Source organism: Thalassophryne amazonica, chromosome 12 (genome assembly GCF_902500255.1).
Source record: "Thalassophryne amazonica chromosome 12, fThaAma1.1, whole genome shotgun sequence".
NCBI lineage: Eukaryota > Metazoa > Chordata > Actinopteri > Batrachoidiformes > Batrachoididae > Thalassophryne > Thalassophryne amazonica.
The window spans coordinates 32,009,135-32,022,440 of NC_047114.1; positions in this window are offsets into that span (position 1 = coordinate 32,009,135).

Sequence of the window (13,306 nt, forward strand, 5' to 3'; positions counted from 1 at the left end):
GCAAGTTAAAACTCTACCATGCAAAGTGAAAGCCATACATCAACAACATCCAGAAACGCCACCGCCTTCTCTGGCCCAAGCTCATTTGAAATGGACAGACGCAATGTGGAAAAGTGTGCTGTGGTCTGATGAGTCCACATTTCAAATTGTTTTTGGAAATCATGGATGTCGTGTCCTCTGGACAAAAGAGGAAAATTTACAGGGTGATTCCATAAGTTATTCCTCAGAATTGAGTGAGTCCATATTTTTTTCCCTCTGCTTGGTCTAAAAAAGTAACCGTTACTGACTGCCACAATTTGTTTTCCTTGATTCTTATAGTGTTTCTTAAAAGCCAGAAAGTTGCCATTTGAAATGACTTTAGTTTTGTGTCATGTCTGTGATCTGCTTTTTTTCTACAAAATTAAACAACTGAATGAACATCCTCCGAGGCCGGTGATTCCATAATTTTTGCCAGGGGTTGTACATTCCAAATCTAAGGTGGAACTCTACTAGTGTTTCCTAAGGTACACCTAAATACGAGGTTTATTAGATAATAAACCGACCCTTTATTTATTTTTTTAACTATATGGATTTGAATGACGTGCGATTACACCAATCATGCTTGAACCCTCGTGCGCATGCGTGAGTTTTTTCACGCGTGTCGGTGACGTCATTTCCCTGTGGGCAGGCCTTGAGTGAGATTTGGTCCCGCCCTCTCGGCTGAATTCCTTTGGTTCACACGCTGCTGGAGACGGCGCGCGTTGCTTTATCAAAATTTTTTCTGGACCTGTGAGAAATATCCGAGTGGACACTATTCGAGAAATGAAGCTGGTTTTCGGTGAAAAGTTTAACGGCTGATGAGAGATTATGGGGTGTTTCTGTCGGTGTAAGGACTTCCCACAGAGTGTGACGTCGTGCAGCGCTTCCAGGCGCCGTCGTTGGCCTGTTTCGACCTGAAAACATTGTTGTGAAAGTGTAGTGACATGGACCCACAACAGGGGGCGTAAATGAACGGACAATGAAAGAGTCAAATATGAACACTTTACTGTTGTGAATGAGCACAACACAGAGGAATGTGAAATTTTACAGACAGTCAATCACAAGGGTGACGTGTGGGCAGGCTCGAGGATAGAAGACGTCTGTCCTGAGATGAACCGGAACCACACGATTTCCTCCGCCACCGAACCCGGAGAATACTGGAGCCGCCAAGTCCCGAGTCCCCAGGTGACCACCGTCTTCGAAGGTCGGATCTGGTACTGCTGGCAGGGAGCAGAGATAATAAGATATGGGTGTGTGCACACCCAGTAACAACAACGGTGGGAATTCCACCTCCACCTCTAACACACACTCGTGCGGCTCCTGTCTACCCACTTATCTGGTAGAGGTGTGAAGCGAAGCCGTCGCTGATCACACCAAACGCCGGTCTCACAGATAAGGAACACCACAGGAAAGCGGCTGCAAAAAAGAGTTCAGACTGACACACAGTTTACTTTAAGGCTGAGAATAGTACCTGAACGGTTCGACGATATCTCAGCAATGAGGTGGAGATGACGTCCGGGTTTTATGGAGTGAGATGATGAAGCATGAATGGGTGACAGCTGTCAAGAGATAATGAGTGACAGCTGTCACCCCGGCTGTGTCCGTGGCGGCAGCGCCCTCTTGTGCCTGAAGCCCGCACTTCAGACAGGGCGCCCTCTGGTGGTGGGCCAGCAGTACCTCCTCTTCTGGCGGCCCACACAACAAACATCCTAATTTAAGGCTTAATTCACCCAGGACATCGTGAGAGAACAGAGAAGATTCAGAAGAGGCCGGCATGAGGACTTTATGCGGACATTCCACTGTTTAAGGACATTTTTTAATGAAAGACGTGCGCGCAAATTCGCCGAGTCGTTTCCGTGATGACTCGGCAAATCTGTGTGCGCCGCGACAGGAAAAACACCTCCGTGTTGAAAACCATTTGTAAAATTCAGGCGGCTTTTAATGGCTTTCAACAAGTGAGTAACTGAGAAATTGTTTAACAGCTTGGGCAGTTCCAACTTGCCCGTTAAGGTTTCCAACGGAGGTGTTTTTTCCTGTCGCGACCCCCCGCGGTCAGGTCCGGCCCGACATGCGACTCTGCCCGCACGTTCTTTCATTACAAAATGTCCTTCTTCTGAAAGTTCTCTGTTCTCTGACGACTTCCTGGGTCAACAGAGCCTGAAATGTAGAAGTTTTCAACTTGAAACGGCGAGACGCTGCGGCCTTGAAGCGCAGATCGCCGTCAGGCGCAGTGGGCCGTCCTTACGGCAAGACACTACCAGACCAAAATCTCTCATCAGCCGTTAAAATTTTTACAGAAAACCAGCTGAATTATCGAATGGTGTCCACTCAGTTGTGCCTTACAGTTTTGAAAAAATTTTGATCAAACAAAGCAGCAGTCTCTGAGCCATTCCTAAACAATGAAAAAATCGACGAGAGGGTGGGCGACTCCTCACTCAAAGACTGCCCACAGGCGAATGACGTAACCGACAGGCGTGAAAAAACTCTCGCATGCCCACGAGGGTTCAAGCATGTCTGATGTAATCACACGTGATTCAAATCCATATGGTTTTTGATAAAAATAATAAGGTCGGATACTTTTCTAATAGACCTCGTATCTTTAAAGAAGAAGAAAAAAAGAGAGTACAGCCACTTAGGTGCCTGGTCTTGAGAACCAGGGATGGTAGGTTGAAAAGCTTTTTTATCCCATGGGAACTCTCCCTACCCACCTAAGTGGCTCAAGAATATGGACAGCATGTATATACACTCAACAAAAATATAAATGCAACACTTTTGGTTTTGCTCCCATTTTGTATGAGATGAACTCAAAGATCTAAAACTTTTTCCACATACACAATATCACCATTTCCCTCAATATTGTTCACAAACCAGTCTAAATCTGTGATAGTGAGCACTTCTCCTTTGCTGAGATAATCCATCCCACCTCACAGGTGTGCCATATCAAGATGCTGATTAGACACCGTGATTAGTGCACAGGTGTGCCTTAGACTGCCCACAATAAAAGGCCACTCTGAAAGGTGCAGTTTTATCACACAGCACAATGCCACAGATGTCACAAGATTTGAGGGAGCGTGCAATTGGTATGCTGACAGCAGGAATGTCAACCAGAGCTGTTGCTCGTGTATTGAATGTTCATTTCTCTACCATAAGCCATCTCCAAAGGCGTTTCAGAGAATTTGGCAGTACATCCAACCAGCCTCACAACCGCAGACCACGTGTAACCACACCAGCCCATGACCTCCACATCCAGCATGTTCACCTCCAAGATCGTCTGAGACCAGCCACTCGGACAGCTGCTGAAACAATCGGTTTGCATAACCAAAGAATTTCTGCATAACTGTCAGAAAACAGTCTCAGGGAAGCTCATCTGCATGCTCGTCGTCCTCATCGGGGTCTCGACCTGACTCCAGTTCGTCGTCGTAACCGACTTGAGTGGGTAAATGCTCACATTCGCTGGCGTTTGGCATGTTGGAGAGGTGCTCTCTTCACGGATGAATCCCGGTTCACACTGTTCAGGGCAGATGGCAGACAGCGTGTGTGGCGTCGTGTGGGTGAGCGGTTTTCTGATGTCAGTGTTGTGGATCGAGTGGCCCATGATAGCGGTGGGGTTATGGTATGGGCAGGCGTCTGTTATGGACGAAGAACACAGGTGCATTTTATTGATGGCATTTTGAATGCACAGAGATACCGTGACGAGATCCTGAGGCCCATTGTTGTGCCATACATCCAAGAACATCACCTCATGTTGCAGCAGGATAATGCATGGCCCCATGGTGCAAGGATCTGTACACAATTCTTGGAAGCTGAAAATGTCCCAGTTCTTGCATGGCCGGCATACTCACCGGACATGTCACCCATTGAGCATGTTTGGGATGCTCTGGACCGGCGTATACGACAGCGTGTACCAGTTCCTGCCAATAGCCAGTAACTTCGCACAGCCATGGAAGAGGAGTGGACCAACATTCCACAGGCCACAATTGACAACCTAATCAGCTCTATGTGAAGGAGATGTGTTGCACTGCATGAGGCAAATGGTGGTCACACCAGATACTGACTGGTATCCCCCCCAATAAAACAAAACTGCACCTTTCAGAGTGGCCTTTTATTGTGGACAGTCTAAGGCACACCTGTGCGCTAATCATGGTGTCTAATCAGCATCTTGGTATGGCACACCTGTGAGGTGGGATGGATTATCTCAGCAAAGGAGAAGTGCTCACTATCACAGATTTAGACTGGTTTGTGAACAATATTTGAGGGAAATGGTGATATTGTGTATGTGGAAAAAGTTTTAGATCTTTGAGTTCATCTCATGCAAAATGGGAGCAAAACCAAAAGTGTTGCATTTATATTTTTGTTGAGTGTAAGTAACATTTACATGACAATTTACAGTGAGGAAAATAAGTATTTGAACACCCTGCGATTTTGCAAGTTCTCCCACTTAGAAATCATGGAGGGGTCTGAAATTTTCATCTTAGGTGCATGTCCCCTGTGAGAGACATAATCTAAAAAAAAAAAATCAGCAAATCACAATGTATGATTTTTTAATAATTATTTGTATGTTACTGCTGCAAATACGTATTTGATCCCCTACCAACCAGCAAGAATTCTGGCTCACACAGACCTGTTAATTTTTCTTTAAGAAGCCCTCTTATTCTGCACTCTTTACCTGTATTAATTGCACCTGTTTGAACTTGTTACCTGTATAAAAGACACCTGTTCACACACTCAATCAATCACACTCCAACGTGTCCATCATAGCCAAGACCAAAGAGCTGTCTAAGGACACCAGGGACAAAACTGTAGACCTGCGAAAGGCTGGGATGGACTACAGGACAACAGGCAAGCAGCTTGATAGAAGACAACAACTGTTATGATTATTTATTAGAAAGTGGAAGAAACACAAGATGACTGTCAATCTCCCTCGGTCTGGGATTCCATGCAAGATCTCACTTTGTGGGGTAAGGATGATTCTGAGAAAGCTCAGAACTACACAGAAGGACCTGGTCATTGACCTGAAGAGAGCTGGGACCACAGTCACAAAGATTACATTAGTAACACATGATGCTGTCATGGTTTAAAATCCTGAAGGGCAGCAAGGTCCCCCTGCTCAGGCCAGCACATGTCCAGGCCCATTTGAAGTTCACCAGTGACCATCTGGATGATCCAGAGGAGGCATGGGAGAAGACCATGTGGTCAGATGAGACTCGAATAGAGCTTTTTTAAATCAACTCCACTTACCATGTTTAGAGGATGAGAACAACCCCAAGAAAACCATCCCAACCATGGGTGTGGAAACATCATACTCTGGGGGTGCTCTTCTGCAAAGGGGACAGGACGAGGGGACAACCCTAACAACCTCCTAAGTAAGAACATTGAAGATGGGTCGTGGCTGGGTCTTCCAGCATGACAATGACCCCAAACACACAGCCAGCGCAACTAAAGAGGGGCTCCGTAAGAAGCATTTCAAGGTCCTGGAGTGGCCTGGTCAGTCTCCAGACCTGAACTCAATAGAAAATCTTTGGAGGGAGCTGAAACTCCAAACCTGAAAGATTTGGAGAAGATCTGTATGGAGGAGTGGACCAAAATCCCTGCTGCAGTGTGTGCAAACCTGGTGAAAAACTACAGGAAACGTTTGACCTCTGTAATTGCAAACAAAGGCTACTGTACCAAATATTAACATTGATTTTCACAGGTGTTGAAATGCTTATTTGCAGCAGTAACATACAAATAAATTATTAAAAAATCATACATTGTGATTTCCGGATTTTTTTTTTTTTTTTTTTAGATTATGTCTCTCACAGTGGACATGCACCTAAGATGAAAATTTCAGACCCCTCCATGAGTTCTAAGTGGGAGAACTTGCAAAATCGCAGGGTGTTCAAATACTTATTTTCCTCACTGTATATGACAATATTGAGATACGATAATTAATTTACATCTACATTAAAAAAATGCTTAAAATGGCAGGGGGTTAAGAGGGCTGTAATTCGGGGGTCAGCTGAAAAGCAAAAAAAGAAAAATGCTTAAAAAGGTGGGGAGTATGGGGGTAGAGCACCTCCAGAAGCTGAAAGGTAAAACAAGGAAATGCTTAAAAAGGCGGGGGGCAGGACCTAAAGGACATGGTTAGATGGTGTGGAGCTTTTCCAGGCATGTCGAGAGGCAAATAAAGAAAAATGCTTAAAAAGCTGAAAGGTTTTAGTCATGCTCATGCTCCCAAGAACAATTTTACTGGAAAAAGTCTGAAGGACCTAAAGGACATGGTTAGATGGCAAGTAGCTTTTCCAGGCATGTGAGAGGCAAATAAAGAAAAATGCTTAAAAAGGTGGGGAGTATGGGGTAGAGCACCTCCAGAAGCTGAAGGTAAAACAAGGAAATGCTTAAAAAGGCGGGGGGCAGGACCTAAAGGACATGGTTAGATGGTGTGGAGCTTTTCCAGGCATGTCGAGAGGCAAATAAAGAAAAATGCTTAAAAAGCTGAAAGGTTTTAGTCATGCTCATGCTCCCAAGAACAATTTTACTGGAAAAAGTCTGAAGGACCTAAAGGACATGGTTAGATGGCAAGTAGCTTTTCCAGGCATGTGAGAGGCAAATAAAGAAAAATGCTTAAAAAAGGTGGGGGTCTGGAGGTGAAAGGTTTTTGCCATGCTAATGCTCCCCTGAAGCATTTACTCAAAATAAAGTCTGAAGGACCTAAATGACATGGTGAGATGCTGACGACCTTCGCTCATTCATGTCCATGACATATGCATGTTACTGTGGTTACATAAATAATACAAGTCAAGTCTACATGATACCTGATACATAATACAAACAGTCGAACATGAACATTGAAACAACACTGGTGTAACACCTAACCCTAACCCTACACTAATATGAAGACTTTACAAGCTTATACATAACAATATATATCAATTTCTACATTGATAGAAACATACTAATAAACACAAGGGTTTATCCCTACTGAATCTATGATGTATCCACACTGCAGCAGTTAAAGATTCATTTGCATCACCCGCAGCAAAGCATGCCAGATTTCCTGCATTTGCAGCGATGAGAGGAACAGCCAGATGTGCAACCGCAGCTTACCAGTTGCAAGCAGGACTCTGGTATGGGGGGTAATGTGAGCAGAGTTGGCACTAACTGTCCATTTCTCTGCTCCCAGCTCATGCCAGCTGCTGAGAGAACATGGGGAAATGCTTTGTCTGCTTGCAGCCAAGTTGCTGCCTGGTGATAGCTGCTTTTGATGTGAAGTTGTGCAGCATCAGTTGTTGGTGGCAAAAACTCTTCCTTCACTCTCTTCTTGAACAGAGTGACCCTAGCACTGTCAGTGGTGTCATCTGAAGTGCTATTCTCAAGACATATGAACTTCTTAGCATTTGCCTCAGAGTCCCTGGTGAATGATTCCTGTCCAAGTTTTGCTGGGAGCATCTTGCGCTCTCTGAATACTTTCAGAGCTGTCTTCTTACTGTGTCCATTTAAGTAGGAAGTTGAGTCACTTCCAGTGAGTGCATGAAAGGGCAGCAACAGCTCCACATCCTCATCATTCAGGGCACTGGCTTGGAGGACGTCTTTGATTGGTAGGAATTTTGGCATCTTGCCCGCTGATGTTGAAGCTGTATACATTATCTGTGCTGTGCTAAGCCAATTATATAAGTTTTCACATAGTATTATCATTATATTGTTCAGTATTTATGATGAAACAAAGAAGAGTCATTCACATACCATCAAGGAATGAATACAATGACACTGTGATTTCTAAATCCACAGATGTTTTTTAACAGGCCATTGTAAGCAAGATTGGCAAATACATGCATTTGTAGACCTGATTGTGCAGCAGAGGCATGGAGAAAATTTGGTTTTGTTATCAATTTCTTTTGTAGAACAAGCTTCTACAATGTATGAAAACAGCAGGCGGCCATGTTGTTTCATGCATATCATGGATGGAGAGATACAGCTTGCAAATAAGAAACTATGAACTCAGCAGTTCAAATAATACAAAGATAAGAGTTTTCATTGCCTTTCCTGATCAAAAACAAGCAAACATTGGGAAAATGTGAAAAACCAGGTCGCCATTTTGTTTTATGCAAATTAGGCAGAGAAGAAGTAGAGATACAGGATCCTAACAGCAATATTTAAATTCTGCAGGTCAAAATACATAAGAATAGAACTATTATTACTGTTTCTAATGCAAATACAAGTAAACTTGTGGGAAATTTGATGAAATGGGTGGCCATTTTGTTTTATGCAAATTAGAAGGTGAAAGAGTAAAGATACAGCATGCCAGCAGCAATTTTTGAACTCAGCATGTTGTCTGCTTTTAACACAAAATGGCTTGGGTAGTCTACTTATCTGAAAATAGAACTATCAGCTTTGCTGACTAGGTCGTGATAAAGATCATGGAACGCTGGTCTGTCAGTTAATGTCCTCTGGGCAGAAACCACTTTTGTGTTGTGGGTACTTTCATTGTCTTGTGAAGCTTTGCAGCGCCTGTTTTTAGATGTGTTGTGTCAAATTACAGTTGACACGTTATCAAATTAAATTGTTGCACATGCTGAAGGTCATATTTGTTTGTGTTCTCTGATTTCAGTTTGCAAGATGCTTTATGACACAACCATAAGTTGAATTGATGTTGTTTGGGTTTTTTTTGTGTGTTTTCTGCATTTGCTAGGGTTGTCTTCATATGGAAATATTGTGGTTTGCATCGGCCACCGTACATTAAATCTGGTGTCTGTACTAAATGATAAAATGACAAAAATCATGTCAGATATATACCGACTTCATTTTGTTTGTGAGTTATTTGGGGTGTGGGTCAGTAATGATGTTAAAAATGTTATTTCACACAGGTGAGCAGGAGTCTTTGATGAGCAAAGATGGGCAGATTACATCCAAAAATATTGGGCCCCTTGGTATTTCACATATTTTTTTATATGTTTATGTCATTTCAAATACAAAAAGTAAATCAGGCTTCTCAGTATAAAAATGTCTAAAATTATCCTCCTTAAACTCAAACTCAAACTTGCTAGTTTTCTTCAGACAAGTCAAGGGATGGATACATGAACATTTCCAAGTCACTGAATATGTCTTGGACTTTATTTACATCAGTTATGAAGAAATACAAACAGTATGACACGCTATGTTAAATCTATATGGAGTAGACAGTTATCAAAAACTGAGTGACTGTGCAAGAAAGAGAAGAGTGAGGAAAGCCAACAAGACACCCAGACAACCCAGTAGACGTTATAGGCTTCTCTGGCATAAACAAATTTAAATGTGTGAAATAGCACGGGGTCCAATACTTTTGGAGGGCTCTATATCTCCAGAATGTCAACAAATGTGTGAGAAAATTATTGAACTGTTTAAAAATCATAATATTCCTCAATAAAAGATTGGAAGGGATTTGCATATTCCTCCCTCTACAGTGCAGACTATAATTCAGCAATTCAAGGAATCTGGAGGAATCTCAGTGTGCAAAGGGCAAGGGCGGATGACGAAGCCCCATGAACTCAATATCCACAGACAGCACTGCATCATTCATCAATAGCTGAAAAAACCACTTGGGCAAGGCGTTATTTTGGGAAACCTTTGTTAAGCACTACAGTAATGGAATTACATTAGAGTTGCCACTTAAATCTTTAGTGTGCAAAAACAAGAAGCCTTATGTTGTCTAGAAGCAGCATCAACTTCTCTGGGCTCGGAGACATCTGGGTTGGACCCTCACACAGCAGAAGAAGAAGCATGTATTGTGGTCAGATGACTCAGTGTTCCCAATCTTTTTTTGGAAACAATTGATGCAGTGTGCTTGAAATCAAAGACAAAAATGACTATTCAAACTGTTATCAGCAACAAGTCCAAAAGCCAGGGTCTGTCATGGTATGGGGGCTGTGCCAGTGCTCTGGGCAAAAGTAATTTACATTTCTGTGATGGCAGCATTAATGCAGAAAAATAGATTGAATTTTTTTGAGCAACATATGCTGCCTTCAAAATGACATCTTTCAGAGGGACGTCCATGCATTTTTCAAAAAGGCAATCCAAAACCACATGCTGCACACAACTGGTCTGCCTGCAGGTGCTGACCTGTACTCAAAAATAATTTTGAAGGGAAAAACACTGATGAACTCCTCCCATCTGCTCAAAGTGATGTTAATCAATGAAATCACCTGCTGGAGTCAGTGGCTGCCAGGGTCGGACTGGGAACAAATTTCGGCCATGGCATTTTTCCTCTGGACCAGTCCACTATTGGCCGGACGAATCCACCCCCAAATACGCACACCCACCCGTCCATACTGAACCCCCAATGAACAAATACTATACACCTAAACACCATGAACACATACCTAAACACACACTTTCACTGTCATTTCACCTTGATCATAGTACAAAACGCAGACCCGGGGCCACGAGGGGGCGTTTGGGGGCGACGCCCCTCACGTCATCAACCTCGCCCCCTCGGATGTTAGAGTTATCAAAAAAAGAAAAAAGAAAAAGAAATACTGGAAAATATAGCAAAATATTAGTTATTCAATATATCACGTATTTAACATCCAGCAGAACATCACCTCTTCTAAATAAAAGGCTCTTTAAACAGCAACTATTTTATTATTTTAAAAAAGCTGTTTCAATTTATATTTTAACAATAAATGAACGATCATTAAAAATGTCCACGAATCAAAGTCAAAGACATTTGCACAGGTAAAAGCTCTCCACTTATTGTGCTCAAATTCATATTTTAGAAATGACTCTGTCCTGATAACATTAAAGGCAATTACATATTTTGACGAAATTACAAGTTTAAATGACTATATATATATATATATATATATTATATATATATATATATATAATATATATATATATATATCTAATATATATATAAATCATCATGAGGTTTATTTTTCTGGTTGAAATAAGATAAATAATCTACCAGACTTCAAAAAATATACAAGTTTCCATGTTATTTTGTCTAAAAATAAATGTCTGAGGTTCCTTATGTTAAACAAGAAATTATCTAATCTGAAATAACAGGTGGTTTTTATTTACAGATGAAAGGTTTCTAAAGAACCATTTATTGATTTATTAGCGTTATTTAAATACAAGTGTTCTAAACTTTTTTTTAACAGTAATCAGAAATTTTGAGGTAACAACAACAAAAAAAACATTTCCAATGATTTTTCTTCAGAAAACTGCTCTATAAATGAGCAGTCCTGTCACACGTTAATGTTTTGTACAGATCAGTGGTTGGTCCAATCCATTTTGTAGAGATCAGTGGTTTCTGCCACGAGTCTTCCGTGTTTTGGCCCGACGCGTCGTTCCTATTGGACAACACGAAGGTACGTCACAGCTCAGAGTGTCGAAAGTTGGCGCACCTCATCTTGACAGAACACCGGCTCTGTGGTATGCAGGAGATCACTTGACCGAGCGTCTATACGTTCAAATAATAATAATAAAAAAATACTGTGAAAACTCTTCACTCTTAGTCTACATAACGGTGTAGCGTAAATACACAAGCTTTCCAGGAGCGCACGTCTCCTCCAGTGCGCACTTTTTTTTTTTTTGACACAAATTCAGGAAGTGGCTCTGCAGCTGCCCCGATTAAATGCTGTAGCTTCACCGATCACGGATTTTCCTCGTGTTGACAGCAGCGCGCGGTTCAAGAACACTGTATTTCCATAATCTCTATAAATATGGGTGGGCCGGCCCACGCACGTCTAAACGTGCAGCGGCCCACCGGGCAAATGCCCAAAATCACAGATTATCAGTCCGAGCCTGGTGGCTGCAAATAAAATCTGCACCCTCTTGGCCCTTTCTGGAATACTTTGGACATCACCGTACTAGTGTATTGAAAATTATAGGCTGCTGCCAAACCTATAATTTTGTTCTGAACTTCTGGAAAAATTGGTTTCACAGCAGCTCGTGGGACATTTTACTGAGAATAATCTCTCTGAGCCACTGCAGTCTGCATGTAGAAAATATCATTCCACTGAGACAGCTCTCACTAAAGTGGTAAATGATCTTCTGCTTGCAATGGATTCAGACACATTCATCATGTGTAGTGGGTGTGAACAATGTGTAATCAAACCGTAAGTACCGTATGCCGCTGTGCCTCTCAATGGTCTTGTGCAGTAACATGTCATCGCACGTGTCAGAGCTGAACGGATCTCACCGCTGTAATATACATATTATTACTTGATCACCATCTAAACACTGTAGCGGGTGTGACGTGGAGCTGTATCCCAGCCCATGACAACATTATTAAACATGAAACTCAACTGCAGCACGGAACCAGGACAGCGCAGAGCGCACAACCTTGTGGTGAAAAGACTCTCACCCGGCTGCTGTGTGCTGCAAATAACCACGAAAAAAATTTAATCCCATGTGATAATCAAACCGACATCACAGTGTACAGACTTGTGTTGTGCTGCTGAAGTGATCAAAAATGAAAAAAAGAAATTAAAGTTCACTGGAAAGGCTGCATCTGACGCATGGTGTGAATGCTGCAAAGTTTCTGCAAAGGTGTCCAGTGGCACGAGCACACGTGCGCCCCATGCACAAGCACGCACGCTTAGTGGCTCATGAAGCTGTTATGAACACACACACAGCTGAGTGATCATTTCAGCCCCGCGCATGTGTGCAATATACACGTGCACTCACCATATACACGTGCACACACACGCACGTGATATCACCAGCGCTGGGAAGGAGAGGACGAGCACAGTTGTGATTGCATAACTGAGTGAGTGACCGCACCGATGCCAGCTTTAGCACATATGGCGTGAGTCCGGTCCATACGTTGGTTGTACTCTGGTGTCCAGTACCAGCAGGGACTGTGCAAAGGGAGGAACACAGCGCTCCCTCCCACTCCGGTCCCGTATTTGCCATCCAGATGTTTGAACATCGGGCAGTCTTCAGCATCTTTTATGACCATCTGACAGCAGTCTGTGTCATCTACCTGTTGTCTACATGTGCTTTGGATGCCATTGTGCAGGTGTGGACGAGGTAGTCTGGATGCGTTCTGACAATGCTGCCCATGCCTCTTTCCCTCCCGGCTGCGTCCAACTATGGCAATATTTGCCGCTTCGGCCTGGTTCCTGCACATTCTTGCTATGTGTGATGGGGCATAACCCTAACGCTAACCCTATTATAGTTTAGATTTAGATTTATTCATGAGATTGGGCTTTTGTCCACTTTTGTAATAAGATTTTGCGATTTTGTCCGTTGGGATTTGTCCTGTCACCGAAAGGGGTAAAAGTTTTTTTTTTTTTTTTTTTTGGAAAGTGTTGGAGGCCTTAAC